This window comes from Labeo rohita, chromosome 8 (assembly GCF_022985175.1).
Source record: "Labeo rohita strain BAU-BD-2019 chromosome 8, IGBB_LRoh.1.0, whole genome shotgun sequence".
In the NCBI taxonomy this organism is placed as follows: domain Eukaryota; kingdom Metazoa; phylum Chordata; class Actinopteri; order Cypriniformes; family Cyprinidae; genus Labeo; species Labeo rohita.
The window spans coordinates 31,451,029-31,465,604 of NC_066876.1; the positions used below are offsets into that span (position 1 = coordinate 31,451,029).

The 14,576-nt window shown below is 33.9% G+C and overlaps 1 protein-coding gene across 4 annotated transcripts in view; it reads left to right on the forward strand.

Annotated features, from left to right (window-relative positions):
• fbxl17 (F-box and leucine-rich repeat protein 17) overlaps positions 1 to 14,576 on the forward strand; it is a 269,969-nt gene that overhangs the window by 64,457 nt on the left and 190,936 nt on the right. The gene's annotated exons all lie outside the window — the stretch shown is intronic.

A 14,576-nucleotide genomic window follows, 5' to 3' on the forward strand; every position in this document is an offset into this window, starting at 1 on the left:
GATATGAATTAATAAGGCTGTGCTGGCAAGCCATATATATCGATCGCTTGCGTTTCCTTTTTCATGACGTGACCATGAGCGCTTCATTCTCATTTCCAGAGCAGCAGCGACTTTATCAGCTTAGTGTGCTCATATTGAGTCATTTTGGTTCGTTTACTCATGTTCCTGCTGTTAGTGTTTTTTAAAGAAATTAAATTTTTTATTCAGCAAAGATGCATTGATCAGAAGTGACCATACTGATATTAATCAGAAATGTTTCTCCAGCAACAAATCAGCATATTATAATGATTTCTGAAGGATCATGGGACACTGAAGACCAGAGTAATGATGCTGAAAATTCAGCTTTACATCACAGAAATGAATTACATTTTAACAGATATTCACATAGAAAACTGCTATTTCAAATTCTAATAATATTTCACATTTTTACACATTTTACCGTATCTTTAAATAAATAAACAGCCTTGGTGAGCAGAAGTGACTTCTTTCAAAAGCTTTTGGTCAAGTTTCACTATAAAACGGTGCAGCTGCATGCATAGGATGGATAAATGCAGATTTATTGTTTATTTGAGTTCTTGGTGCCTTGCCATCAGTATAACCAATTCCAAATGTCAAAATAATAATGAAATAATAATAATAATACATTTGTTTTTAATGTTTTGTAACGTGTCCAATTCAAAATGTCAAAATAATAATGAAATAATAATACAAAAAAGCTTTTCTTTTTTGTAATGTTTTGTAGCACACAGTCTGTTTTTTTTTTTTTTTTTTTTTTTTTTTTTTTTTAAATATTAATAGGGCTTTTTTTAATCAGTGAACATTCAAATAAAATAGATATTTTATTATTATAATTATTATAAATAATTAAAATAAACTTTATTTAAAAAATATTTTGGTGCCTTGCCATCAGTGTGTCCAATTAAAAAATTAATAATGATAATAATAATAATAATAATAATAATAATAATAATAATAATAATAATAATAATAATAATAATAATAATAATCTTTGTGTGTGTGGATTGTGTTTTGTAGTGAACATAAATATATTTTATTTTTTAAAAATGGGCATAATGAGTAACAGGGTTATATATATATATATATATATATATTATAATTGTGTAATTGTGTTTTTTTTTGTCTTTTGCCATTGCTATTTCAAATTCTAAAATTCAAAATCTAATATGTTCTAATAAATTCTAATATTTCACATTTTTACTGTTTTTACTGTATTTTTTAACATAAATACAGCCTTGTTGAGCAGAAGAGACTTCTTTTAGAAGCATCTACTATATATAATATACAAACCAGTTTTTTATTGCACAGCTTTTGGTCAAGTTTCACTGTAAAACAGTGCAGCTGCATGCATAGGATGAATAAATGCAGATTTATTGTTTATTTGAGCCGTTCTTCACACTATCAAGGTCAGATGGCCGTGTGTTTGCGCTCTCTATAGTGAGACTCAGAGGTGTGCCGGTCGTCCTCCTGTTTTACACTTCTGTTCTGGTTGTGTGTTTAAGCAGCTCCTAAAGGCATCAGACCTGTTCCCTCCAGAGCTGCGGTCCCGCTGTGACTCTGTATCGATCCGTATCTGTGTGTAATGCAGTTCAGTACGGGCAAACGGGCTGGTGTAAAAGCAGAAAGAGCCCGTGGCACTGAGAGGAGCTGAGTGAAAAATGACTCGCTGTCAGTCTGGTTTTTAACTGTGTGTTAGCAGATGCTTTCGTCTGAATCCATTTCCACTAACCTGAGGATTGAACTGCATCACATCCTCCACAGTCAGCCTGCTTTAAATAGGACACTTTTGACAGATCTAGTGCACACTAGAGCATTTGGTGTCAAACTCTGTTTGAGTTTGGTTTGTGTGATAGCACTGGTTGTCTGGACTGTAATTGGCATGAAAGTGGCAGTAACTTGTGAAAGTGAAGCATGCTGTATGTGTGTGTTGCATTTTAAAAGATGTTGTAGTGCAAATCATGTCTCGCTGCTGATCATCTCTGTGGAGGCAGGATCTCTTGAAATCCATCTCTAAAATTTTTTTTTTTTTTTTTTTTTTTTGTTTTGTATTTCTCTCTTCCCCATGTAACAGGGTTACCAGATTTAATAGTTATTTAATGTAATTTATTAAAATAATATATAATATTATACTGACCAAAATTATAAACGCAACACGTTTTTCATGAGCTGAACTAAGAAAAATCTAAGACTTACAGTAAAAACAGTAAAAATGTGAAATATTAGAATTTATTAGAATATATTAAATTTTGAATTTTAGAATTTGAAATTATGTACACAAAAGGCCTGTTTCTCTCAGATATTGTTCACAAATCTGTAAATCTGTGTTAGTGAGCATATGTATGTGTGGCATATCAAGATGCTGATTAGACAGCATGATTATTGCACAGGTGTGCCTTAGGCTGGCCACAATAAAACGCCACTCTAAAATGTGCAGTTTTACTGTACTGGGGGGGTCCGGGAGGTCCGAAAACCAGTCAGTATCTGGTGTGACCACCATTTGCCTCACGCAGTGCAAAACATCTCCTTCGCATAGAGTTAATCAGGTTGTTGATTGTGGCCTGTGGAATGTTGGTCCACTCCTTTTCAATGGCATATACGCCGATCCAGAGCATCTCAAAGTGCTCAATGGGTGACATGTCCAGTGAGTACGTTGGCCATGCAAGAACTGGGATGTTTTCAGCTTCCAGGAATTGTGTACAGATCCTTGCAACATGGGGCCGTGCATTATCATGCTATCATGGATGAATTGCACAACAATGGGCCTCAGGATCTTGTCACGGTATCTCTGTGCATTTAAAATGCCATCAATAAAATGCACTTGTGTTCGTTGTCCATAACATATACCTGCCCATATCATAACCCCACCGCCACCATGGGCCACTCGATCCACAACGTTGACATCAGCAAACCGCTCACCCACACGACGCCATACACGCTGTCTGCCCTGTACAGTGAAAACTGGGATTCATCCTTGAAGAGAACACCTCTCCAAAGTGCTAAAGGCCATCGAATGTGAGCATTTGCCCACTCAAGTCGGTTACGACGATGAACTGCAGTCAGGTTGAGACTCCAATGAGGACGACGAGCATGCAGATGAGCTTGCCTGAGACGGTCTCTGACATGCAAACCGATTGTTGCAGCAGCTGTCCGGGTGGCTGGTCTCAGACGATCTTGGAGGTGAAGATGCTGGATGTGGAGGTTCTGGGCTGGTGTGGTTACACGTGGTCTGCAATTGCGAGGCCGGTTGGATGTACTGCCAAATTCTCTGAAACGTCTTTGGAGACGGATTATGGTAGAGAAATGAACATTCAATTCACGGGCATCAGCTCTGGTGGACATTCCTGAAGTCAGCTTGCCAACTGCACGCTCCCTCAAAACTTGCGACATCTGTGGCATTGTGCTGTGTGATAAAACTGCACATTTTAGAGTGGCCTTTTATTGTGGCCAGCCTAAGGCACACCTGTGCAATAATCATGCTGTCTAATCAGCATCTTGATATAACCACACCTGTGAGGTGGATGGATTATCTTTGCAAAGGAGAAGTGCTCACTAACACCAATTTAGACAGATTTGTGAACAATATTTGAGAGAAATAGGCCTTTTGTGTATATAGAAAAAGTCTTAGATCTTTGAGTTCAGCTCATGAAAAATGGGGGCAAAAACAAAAGTGTTGCATTTATAATTTTGGTCAGTGTATATTATTATAGTAATATAATAATATTATATAATATTTATATAAAATGTATCTTTTAAGTATTGCAATAGCAAAGATATAAATATTACTCATCCTAAAATTGTATAATTTTAGGTATAATTTATTATTATTAGGTATTATTTATTATTATTATTATTAATTATTTTCAGTAAGATTCAGTAATATTATTATCATTATTTTTATTTTTATTTTTTTTTCAAAGAATTTTGTCTGACACCTATTTTCGCAATTCTACCAAATAAAATTGGGATTTATTTTAAAGCTTGACAAATGGAAAAAAAATAGAATTTTAAGATTTTAGTAATTGCTATGAATTTTCTAGAAATTACTTTTAATGAGCCTGTAGCCAAATTTTAGCACTTAAAACGAGTAGTAAACGTATTTATAATAACTTATAATGAAATGATTATTAGTGCATATTAACTGCATTAAAAGTTGTTTATTCTGCATGTCTGTTGTAGTTTTTTGTCTGTCGCTTTAAATGTTTAAGCATTTTAAAGTTGGATGGATTTGTGATTGGCCGTCAATGGTTTTTAATAAAAAATAAATAAAAATAAAAAATTTAAAGTAAAATCAAACAGACATAAGCATGAATTAAACAGGGAATGTTTTCTAGTTATGTAGCTAGTGTTCTAGTGAGCAACCACCACTAGAAATCCACTGATGCTCACGTTAAAGGTGTGAGTGTAGAGCTGTGTAACGTGTGAAGGTGGAGATTCAGAGCAGGTTTCTGACGTGTCCGTACACTGCATATCATGCGCTCTGAGATCCAGTTTCAGGCCCCACAGATGCGTGATGATGACGAGGTTTGATTTTCGGGGATATCTGTGTTTGTTCTCCTGCTGCTCTGCACACATGCGGCTCCTCCGGCACTCCGGTGCCTTTGAATTTTGGGAAGGATAAACAAAAACACGCTGTCAGTCTGGAGCTCCAGTGAACACAACCTGTGCAAGCGTGTGCTGTTGTAACAATGCGCTGAGCTGTGCACTCGTGTCTCCTCCGGCGAGTGTGTGCGTGTGTGTGTGTGTTTCCCTCGTGTGTTTCCCTCCAGTAGCATCAAAGCGGACACAGGGGCCGTATCAAAGTCTTAACCCCGCTCCATTAATAATGTGCTGTAAATAAATCAGGGCCTCTGAGCCAACTGAAGATCTCCTCCTGCTTCTCAAGGGAGACGCTGCTCCAATCAGCAGAAAAGCCTGCTTAATAATATATCTGCTGCACATGGCCGTCTCTGCCTCCTCCAGGCACATTTTCTGGATTCCTTCCTTTAACAGATGCTCGAACGGTTCAGAGTTACTGTGAGATTCTGTGTGTATGTGTATGAATGTGATGAGGATGGATGTGTGAGATGATAGTTCTGATGTCATATACTAGAAATAAAAAATTAATCCATACACAATCATAGGTTTTGGTCAGATCTGTGCTGTTTGGATGCAGTCGCATGGCCTTCACACCAACTTGGCATTTGATATTGATATAATATTTATGTATTACCAGTCAAAAGTTTTTGAACAGTAAGATTTGTAATGTTTTTTAAAGAAGTCTGCTCACCAAGCCTGCATTTATTTGATCCAAAATACAGCAAAAGCTGTAATATTATGTAATATTTTTACTGTTTAAAATAACTACTTTCTATGTGAATGTATTTTAAAATGTAATTCATTTTTGTGATCAAAGCTGAATTTTCATCATCATTACTCATGTCTTCAGTGTCACATGATCCTTTAGAGTACATTTGATCCTTTAGAGTACATTTTGTATTTTTTTTTTCAAAAATCGTTAATGAACAGAAATATCCGAATATCAGCATTTATCTGAAATAAAAAGCTTTTGCTTTTTGTATACATTATACACAATTAGAAATTAATATTTTTATTTAGCAAGAATGCTTTAAATTGCTCAAAAGTGATGATTAAGACATTTATAATGTTACAAAAGATGTCTGTTTTAGATAAATGCTGTTCTTCTAAACTTTATATTCATCAAAGAAACCTGAAAAAATCTACTCTGCTTTTTTTTTCAAAACAATAATAATAATAATAATAAATGTTATTGAGCAGCAAATCAGCATATTTGAATGATTTCTGAAGGATCATGTGACTGAAGTAATGATGCTAAAAATTCAGCTTTGAAATCACAAAAATAAATTCCATTTTAAAATATATCTTCAAATATAGAGCAGTCATTTTAAATAGTAGAAGTATTTCAAAATGTTACTGTTTTTGCTGTACTTTGGACACGTGGAAACGTGATACTTTTAAATTTATAATTACAGTTTGAAAAACTTCTGTTGACTCCGTTTTTCAACTTTTAAAAAGGTGATACTTTTGAATTTAAATGTATAATTTAAGTTGAAAATCTTTTGTTGATTCGGTATTCCAATTTTGAAAAACATGATAGTTTTAAATTTAAATTTATAATTAAATCTTTAAAAGTCTTTTGTTGTTTCAGCATTCCAGTTTTTAAAAACATGATACTTTTAAATTTAAATTTATAAAGTTTGAAAATCTTCACTTGATTCAATATTCCAGCTTTTAAAAAGGTGTTACTCCTGAATTTAAATTTATACAGTTTGAAAATCTGTTGGCTCAGCATTTCAATTTTTTCAAAAGTGATACTTTTTCAATTTATAACTACAGTTTGAAAGTCTACTTTTGAGTCAACATTCAACTTTTTAAGACCATTGTAATGTTTAATTTTAAAAATGTGCATTTTAAGACGTTTAAAAATCTATTGACTCGGTTCCAAAAAATCTATTGATGTTTCAAAAGCAGCATTTAAATTTACTTCAGAATTATGCATTAACTAAATATCTTTTTTAATATTTAGATTTTAAAACCGAATATTACGAAAACAAATCATTCTGACGAGTCAGACTGATTCAGATCTGTTACAGAATCAGCATCTGACTCAATGAACTGCACACAATTACTTTGTTTTCAAATAAGATGCACTTAATGTTTGTATATGTATTGACACTTTTAATGTATAATTCTAAAAACAAACATTGTCCTATGTAATGTCATTATATGATATGACACTAATGCTTTATGAATGAGAAACAATAACTTGAGGATCACTACTTGTTTTTGTAGTATCATTTCTTCTGCATTGGCTCTTTTGATTCGAGCAGTCCTTTTCTACTTTTACTGTGTTTGTTTGACATGAATGTCTCTCTCAGACTGGAGTGATCGTAAGTTTTTGTCTCTGTGAGCGACTGAGCTCTGATTTCCCTCTTGTCCGGCTGGATCTGCTGATAACGTCCCGTTTACCCCAGCAGGGCCTCAAAGGCGATTCTTCAGCAGAGTTTGGCTTCGTTGCTCTCGTTCAGCGCAGAATGAAAACTGACCGTTTGCAGAGCCATGTCTGCCTCGCTCTGCAGTCATATGATGTACTAAAAGGCCTCCTATACGTCTGATCATGGAGGTGCTTCTCTTCACAGCTGGTGGCAGCGTTTGCCGGCCCCAAACCTTGCAATCTCCTACCTGCCAAATCACACACAGTTTGGCAGAGCAGATATTTTCAGATCTCTATTCATACCAGATGATGATGATGATGATGATGATGATGATGATGGTAATCATTTTGAAAGCCCTCCGATATTGAGCTTCATAGCGAGCTGTGCTTCAAAATCAAAGCCAGACCACAAAACGACACAGTTCAGCGGAAGGACGGACGGTGCTTTTGAGAACGTTGTATTATGGTTTAGTGTCGTTGTGCAGAAATATGGTCTGTATTTACACTTATGCACTCAAACATACGCGTGTGCTGGAGGTACTGGAAAGGTGAAGTGCTTTTTGACTGTCTTTGAACTCACTGACTCACTGTGTCCATCCAGATGTGATTATCAGCAGTTATATTGATATATAGACGTACCGCTATCAGATTTTATGCAGATGCATCATAAGATGAGACAATTTTACATGTTCATCTTATTGCAGCACTTGCAAAGCAGCATCAAATTAAAATCATATTACTTTTTATCCCAGCTCCATTTTATTATTTACAGAAGTTATTCAAAATTCATAGCAAACTAAGAAAACCAAACTTCTTTAAGTGTTGCTTTTAAATTGAAGATTTAATTAAAACATTTAGATTAAAGTTTGAAAATCTTCTGTAGCATTCAAACATACTTTTAAAAACATGATACTTTTAAATTTATTTTGTTAGAGCTGATCTAATAATAAAAAATATTATGCGTTTATGTTATTGTTTTGTTATAAATTCTTAAATAATTTTTAAGATTTAATTAAAAAAAAAAAAGAAAAATTAAGATGAAAATTTGATAATCTTGTTTTCTCAACATTCCAATTTTAAAAACTTGATGCTTGTAAATTTGAAAAGTTTAAAATTCACTCACTCAATTAAAAAAAAAAAAAAAAGCATTTATTTTGTTACAGTTTTGTTATAAATTATTGAATAATTAAATTTAAATTTAGGATTGAAGTTAAAAAAATTTCAGTTTTTCCTTCCCCCCCCCAATTTTTTAAAACATGATTTTAAGATTTAATTAAAAAAAATAATTTAAGATTAAAGTTTGATAATCTTATTGACTTAGCATTTACATATTAATAAAAGATATCTTTTATTTAAGATTTAATTCCTGATTGTGTTTACAAAACCTGAATTTGTATAATTTATATAAACACATAAATGTTAATTTATCTGTAACAAACACTGATTTTTATTTTTTTCAAATATAGTTTATTCTTTATATCCTCTGCTGAAAGAGTAATACTTTATATTTCAGCTGTTTGTTGTGTTTCTCTTTGTCAAAAATGACTGGTTATTTGAGTAGGTTTTGCAAGAAAATATTTCAGTTTTTCAAAATTGATGGTTTGATTTAATTGCCTGTGTAGCTGTTTGTGAAATTTACCAGCAATTTCTGACTGACAGTTGTTTCTTCACCAAGTTCTTTCCAGCGTATGACCATGTTTTTTTTTTTCAGACGCTCACATGCAGCATTATTTGTGTTTTCGAGGGTCTGCTGCTTGTGTGCTGGAGTCTTTTGAAGCGTCAGGGTTTTCCTCAGACATGTCAGTATTCATTGACCCGTTCCTCAATGTACATCGCAGCTGCGCCGTCCTTTCACAGCGCTCTGACAGTAAAGACATGGCCGCTGCCAAATCTTTTCCTTTCTGCTCATGTTTTGACCCTTGTTCTTTGTGTCTCGATTTTGAAAGCACCGTGGCACCGTCGGGCCGGCCACGGAACGTCACGTTCCCATTTGGTGAGTGCGAACGATCCCCCAGCCGCCCTCCTGCCAATAAAAGCCCTTCTCATGGCATGAATTAGAGCGTCTAGACGTGAACCTGGCTCTCTTCCAGGCCCTCGAGCCCCCGATCTGCTCATGAGAATGCCTGATGTTGGACGTCCATCGATGGAGCGTTTCAATGAGACCTGCGGGAGTTTGTATTTCAGGAGTTCATAAGATCTGTAGAGGCTTTTTTGATATCGTTTCTAAAATAGGAGATTAAATGGGAAAACGACTGCCTTGTATGGAGAAACTTGAGCATTCTGCTTTTGATCTTAAATCTGATTCAGATTGTGAGTTTGAGACTGTTTGTGAGTCTTTTTGGCTGATTCATTACATGGAATTGGTTAGAGAGTCTTTTATTCATGAGTCAGGCTCCACTGCTCACATTGCAGTCATTGGATCGATTCAAATTGTGAATTTGAGTCTTTTTGTGAATCTTTTGACAGATTTATTGCATGGAATCAGTTAGAGAGTTATTTGGTCATGAATCAGACGCCACTGTTCACACTGTAGTCATTAGAACGACTCAAATAGTGAGTTTGAGTCTGTTTGTGAGTCTTTTTGACTAATTCATTACAAGGAGTCGGTTAGTGGTTCATTTGTTCATGAGTCGGACTCTACTGCTCACATTGTAGTCGCTAGACCAATTCAAACTGTTTGAGACTGAGAGTCTTTTTGGCTGATTCATTACATGGAATTGTTTAGAGAGTCGTTTGGTCATGAATCAGATGACCCTGTTTAAAATGTAGTCATCAGACCGATTCAAATTATGAGTTTAAGACTGTTTGTGAGTCTTTTTGACTGATTCATTACATGTAATTGGTTAGAGAATCATTTGTTCATGAGTCAGACTCTACTGTTCACACTGAGGTCGTTAGACCGATTCAAACTGTTTGAGACTGAGAATCTTTTTGACTGATTCATTACATGGAATTGTTTAGAGAGTCATCTGGTCATGAATCAGATTACACTGTTCACATTGTAGTCATTAGAACTTGACTGATTCATTACATGAAATTGTTTAGAGAGTCATTTGGTCATGAATCAGATTACACTGTTCAAAATGTAGTCATTAGACCGAGTCAAATTATGAGTTTGAGACTGTTTGTGAATCTTTTTGACTGATTCATTGCAGGTATTCGGTTAGTGAGTCATTTGATAGTGAGTCAGACTCTGCTGCTCACATTGTAGTTACTGGACTGATTTAAATAGTGAATTTGAGACTTTGTGTGAATCTTTTTGAATTATTTATTACATAGAATTGTTCAGAGAGACGTTTGGTCATGAATCAGATGACCCTGTTCAAATCGTAGTCATCAGACTGATTAAAATTGAGAGTTTGACACTGTTTGTGAGTCTTTTTGACTAATTCATTACATAGAATTGGTTAGAGAGTCTTTAATTTATGAGTCAGACTCAACTGTTCGCACTGTGGTCATTAGACTGATTCAAACTGTGAGTTTGAGACTGAGAATCTTTCTGACTGATTCATTGCTTGGAATTGTTTAGAGAGTCATTTGGTCATGAATCAGATGACCCTGTTCTAAATATAGTCATCAGACGGATTCAGATGAGTTTAAGACTGTTTGTGAGTCTTTTTGGCTGATTCATTACATGGAATTGGTTAGAGAGTCATTTGTTGATGAGTCAAACTTTATTGTTCACACTGTAGTCATTAGGCTGATTCAAAATATGAGTTTGTGACTGTTCGTTTTTTTTTTTAACTGATTCATTAAAAGTAATCGGTTAGAGAATTATTTGTTCATGAGTCTCACTCCACTATACACACTGTTTCATTACACTGAATCTGTTAGTGAGTCATCAGATTTGTGCTTGTTTTGTAGTTGTTATATATTGTGGAGGAGATGAATCACATAGCAGTGTCTTTTCTTTAAACAAGAGTGAATCCTCTCAGTATGAGTGTTTTAATATGGCAGTGAGTGACCTGAGTGTGAATGTGATGGCAGCTGTAATGAGCTCCGTCCATGTGAGTGCTCACTTTAAATACCATTTATCCTCCCTAATTGGGGAGCAGTTGCTGTTAAGCAATGAGACGAAAGCACTGGGGCTGAAAGTTGTTCAAACGCTAATAACCTGCACTCGCTGCTATTAAAGAGAACAGAGATCCGCCGCGTCCTTCATCAGACTGATGCAAACCCATGAACTGGATGAGATCAGCTCACTTTAATCATAATGACGACGGAGTAATTAGCAAATGACCGTTCACACTCTCTTTACGATTCACACTGTTATAATGCAGTGTGAAAGAGGAGAATATAATTACTTATTTTAGGTCATATGATAGTTTGTCTTCTGATAAATTCTGATAAATAATTTTTATGATTTAATTCTTTAAAATAATAAAGAAACTTAAATTTGGAATAATAATAATAATAATAATAATAATAATAATAATTATTATTATTATTATTATTACTATTATTATTATTATCTTATTTTATTTTTAACTGCCCCCCCCCTTTTTATTTTTTTCATTTTTAAGAAAGATGTTAACTTTGTAAGGTTTTAACTTTTATTTATATTACATTATATTATATTAGTTCACACTCTCATTACGATTCACACTAATAATGCAGTGTGAAAAGAGAATTTAATATCTATGTTTCAGATTACATGATGGTTTGTCTTCTGTGAATAATGTTGAGTCTTGATTAGTTATTCCGTTCAAATCATAAAGAAACTTTCATTTAGAAAGATGATGATGATGATGATTATTATTATTATTATTATTATTATTATTTAACCGTTACCCCCCTCCTTTTTTTTAAGACTTAAGATTGATATATGTGTATATATATATATATATATATATATATAATTTTTTGTTTATATATTATATATATATATTATATTTTTTTTATTATATTTTTTATATATATATATTTTATATATTATATTTTTTTCAGTGTATGTTTTTTGGGTTTAGCATAATTTCTTAAGACATATGCATTTTGTTTATGTTTATTTTAAAACAATTATTGTTCTTTTTATATTATGAAGTAGCTGTAAAAATGCATCTTGTTGATAAAAGCATATTTATCATTTTTTTTGTATATAATGCATGATTCATAATGAATAATTGAAAAACAGTTTTATAGAATTATTATAGATCTGTTCAGTAATGTTTTGCCGGCAGTCATTTCGGTCAATACAGCTGTGATTGATGGGGGTTCATGATCGGATCGGATCGGTGAAATATCACGGACGCAGAAAAGTGCCGTTCTGCATTTGCTTCAAGCTGTTTTATCAATCCATTGCGCATGTATGACCAGATATGTGTCTCTCGAGACCAACAAATCCACGCTCAGATCCTCTGGATCCTGGATTTACGGTGAAAGGCAGGATCTGCTTCGGTGTGTCTGTGGCTCAGATTTGGGGCCGGTCGTGCTCCTGTAGCATCTGGCTGGAGTTCAGACATTTCTGAGGCTTTTTTTTTTCAGTTTTGGGGGGAATTGAATGTTGACGCCTGTAATAATTCATGAAGATGGATAGTGAGGAAAAATCAGACCAGCACACAAACGTCTCTCAAACGAACCAAAATTCAACAGATGCAGCATCGATGCATTTAATTACGTTTCAGTTTACTCTAGTTTAAATCACTGTATTTACTTACTTTATTCTTAGCATATAAACTACACAAAACTGATGCGTCATCCAAACTAGTTAATCAACACACATTTTGTCAGTTTTGTTCATTTTATGATTCACAAAAGACAAAAATGGACATTAAGTAAATATTGTGTAACATAAGTGGAAAAAGCAGTGATCAATGACAGATATAATTCAAATACACTACCAGTCAAAAGTTTTTGAACAGTAATATTTTTAATGTTTTTTTTTTTTTTTAAAGAAATCTCTTCTGCTCACCAAGGATGTTTATTTGTTCAAAAATACAGTAAAATCAGTACAAATGTGAAATATTATGAGAATTTGAAATAGCAGTTTTGTGTGAATATCTGTTAAAATGTAATTTATTTCTGTGATAAAAGCTGAATTTTTAGCATCATTACTTCAGTCTTCAGTGTCACATGATCCTTCAGAAATCATTATAATATACTGATTATTATTATTATTGTCATCAATATTTAAAACGGTTGAGTACCTTTTTTTAAGATTCTTTGAGTAGAAAGATCAAAAGATCAGCATTTATCTGAAATAAAAGCTTTTGTAATATACACTACCATTCAAAAGCTTGGATTCAGTATAATGTTTTTTTTTTTTGGGAAAGAAATGATAGAAATTAATACTTTTATTTAGCAAGGTTGCTTTAAATTGATCAAAAATTATGATCTTTGTTCTACTACAGCATAATAATAATAATAATAATAATAATAATAATAAATATTTTTGAGCTGCAAATCAAAATATTTTAATGATTTCTGAAGGATCATGTGACTGGAGTAATGATGCTAAAAATTCAGCTTTGAAATCACATAAATAAATTTCATTTTAAAATAAATTAAAATAAAAATGGTTATTTTAAATGGTAAAAATATTACTGTTCAAAAACTTTTGACTGGAAAGTGTACATTATGAATAGTTAATCTGCAAAAACAGAACTCCGTTTTTAATAATTTTCCAAAATCATGTTTTTTCATTGTGCATTCCAGTTAATCTCAATCAATCTGTAGTTGGGTTATTTTGATTAGGTAAAAAATACAGCTAACTAACACAATACAACACAACAAAAACATGATTTAAATAAAAAGAAAGAAAAAAAAGCTGAACAGAAAAAGAAATATGTTTTGCAAATAAACTGTCATATGCATATTATAGTTTAATGACAGCAGATGAGATGAAGATTGCTGAAATTAAACGCTTATTTTAAACAATGTTAGTCAGCTATCACAAAAAAAAGTAAAACAGACCATAGTTGTGAAAACTATTGTTAGATCAACTAATACTTCTTGTTTATCAGTCAATAACTGTTATGCTGATTCACAGAAGTTGGCGTGAAACGGAAATTCACCTTAACTATTTTCTTGTAATAAATTCACATCAACGTTCCACTTTGAGAGCCACGCCCACATCTTAACATCCAATCAGCAACCAGTACACAAAATAAAGTCTCGCTCACATTTGTTCTTTGTTGATAATCGGTTACACTCAGATGTACGACACAATATGGAAGTAAAAGACTTGAAAATGGACGCATACATGTGTGTTGTGTTTGTTTTATTGTGTGTTGGAGTGTCGAGCTGTTAATTTCAGCATCTTTCATGACGCGACTGATGCCGCGCAGACTTTTTACTCTGAATGTAGGTCATGAAAGCATCTCTGCTGTCCCGTGGAGGCGAGGAGCTCACCTGGCCCTCAGCGCGCCCACGGGGCCAATCATTAAGGGCTGTCAGATGCTCCGGGCGCTGCGGGTCAGAGGGGCTCCATCACCTCCGGCCCGCCGCGGGCCGACTGACACGACCGGACCGCTGCATAATCACAGTTTTTTGGGATGTCGCATTTTGATTTTGGATTTGTGTCGTGCTGGTTTACACACATTTTGCATTTATTCAAGGTCAGCAATGAAAGCTGTCATCATTTACTCGCCCTCATCATGTCGTTCCAAAC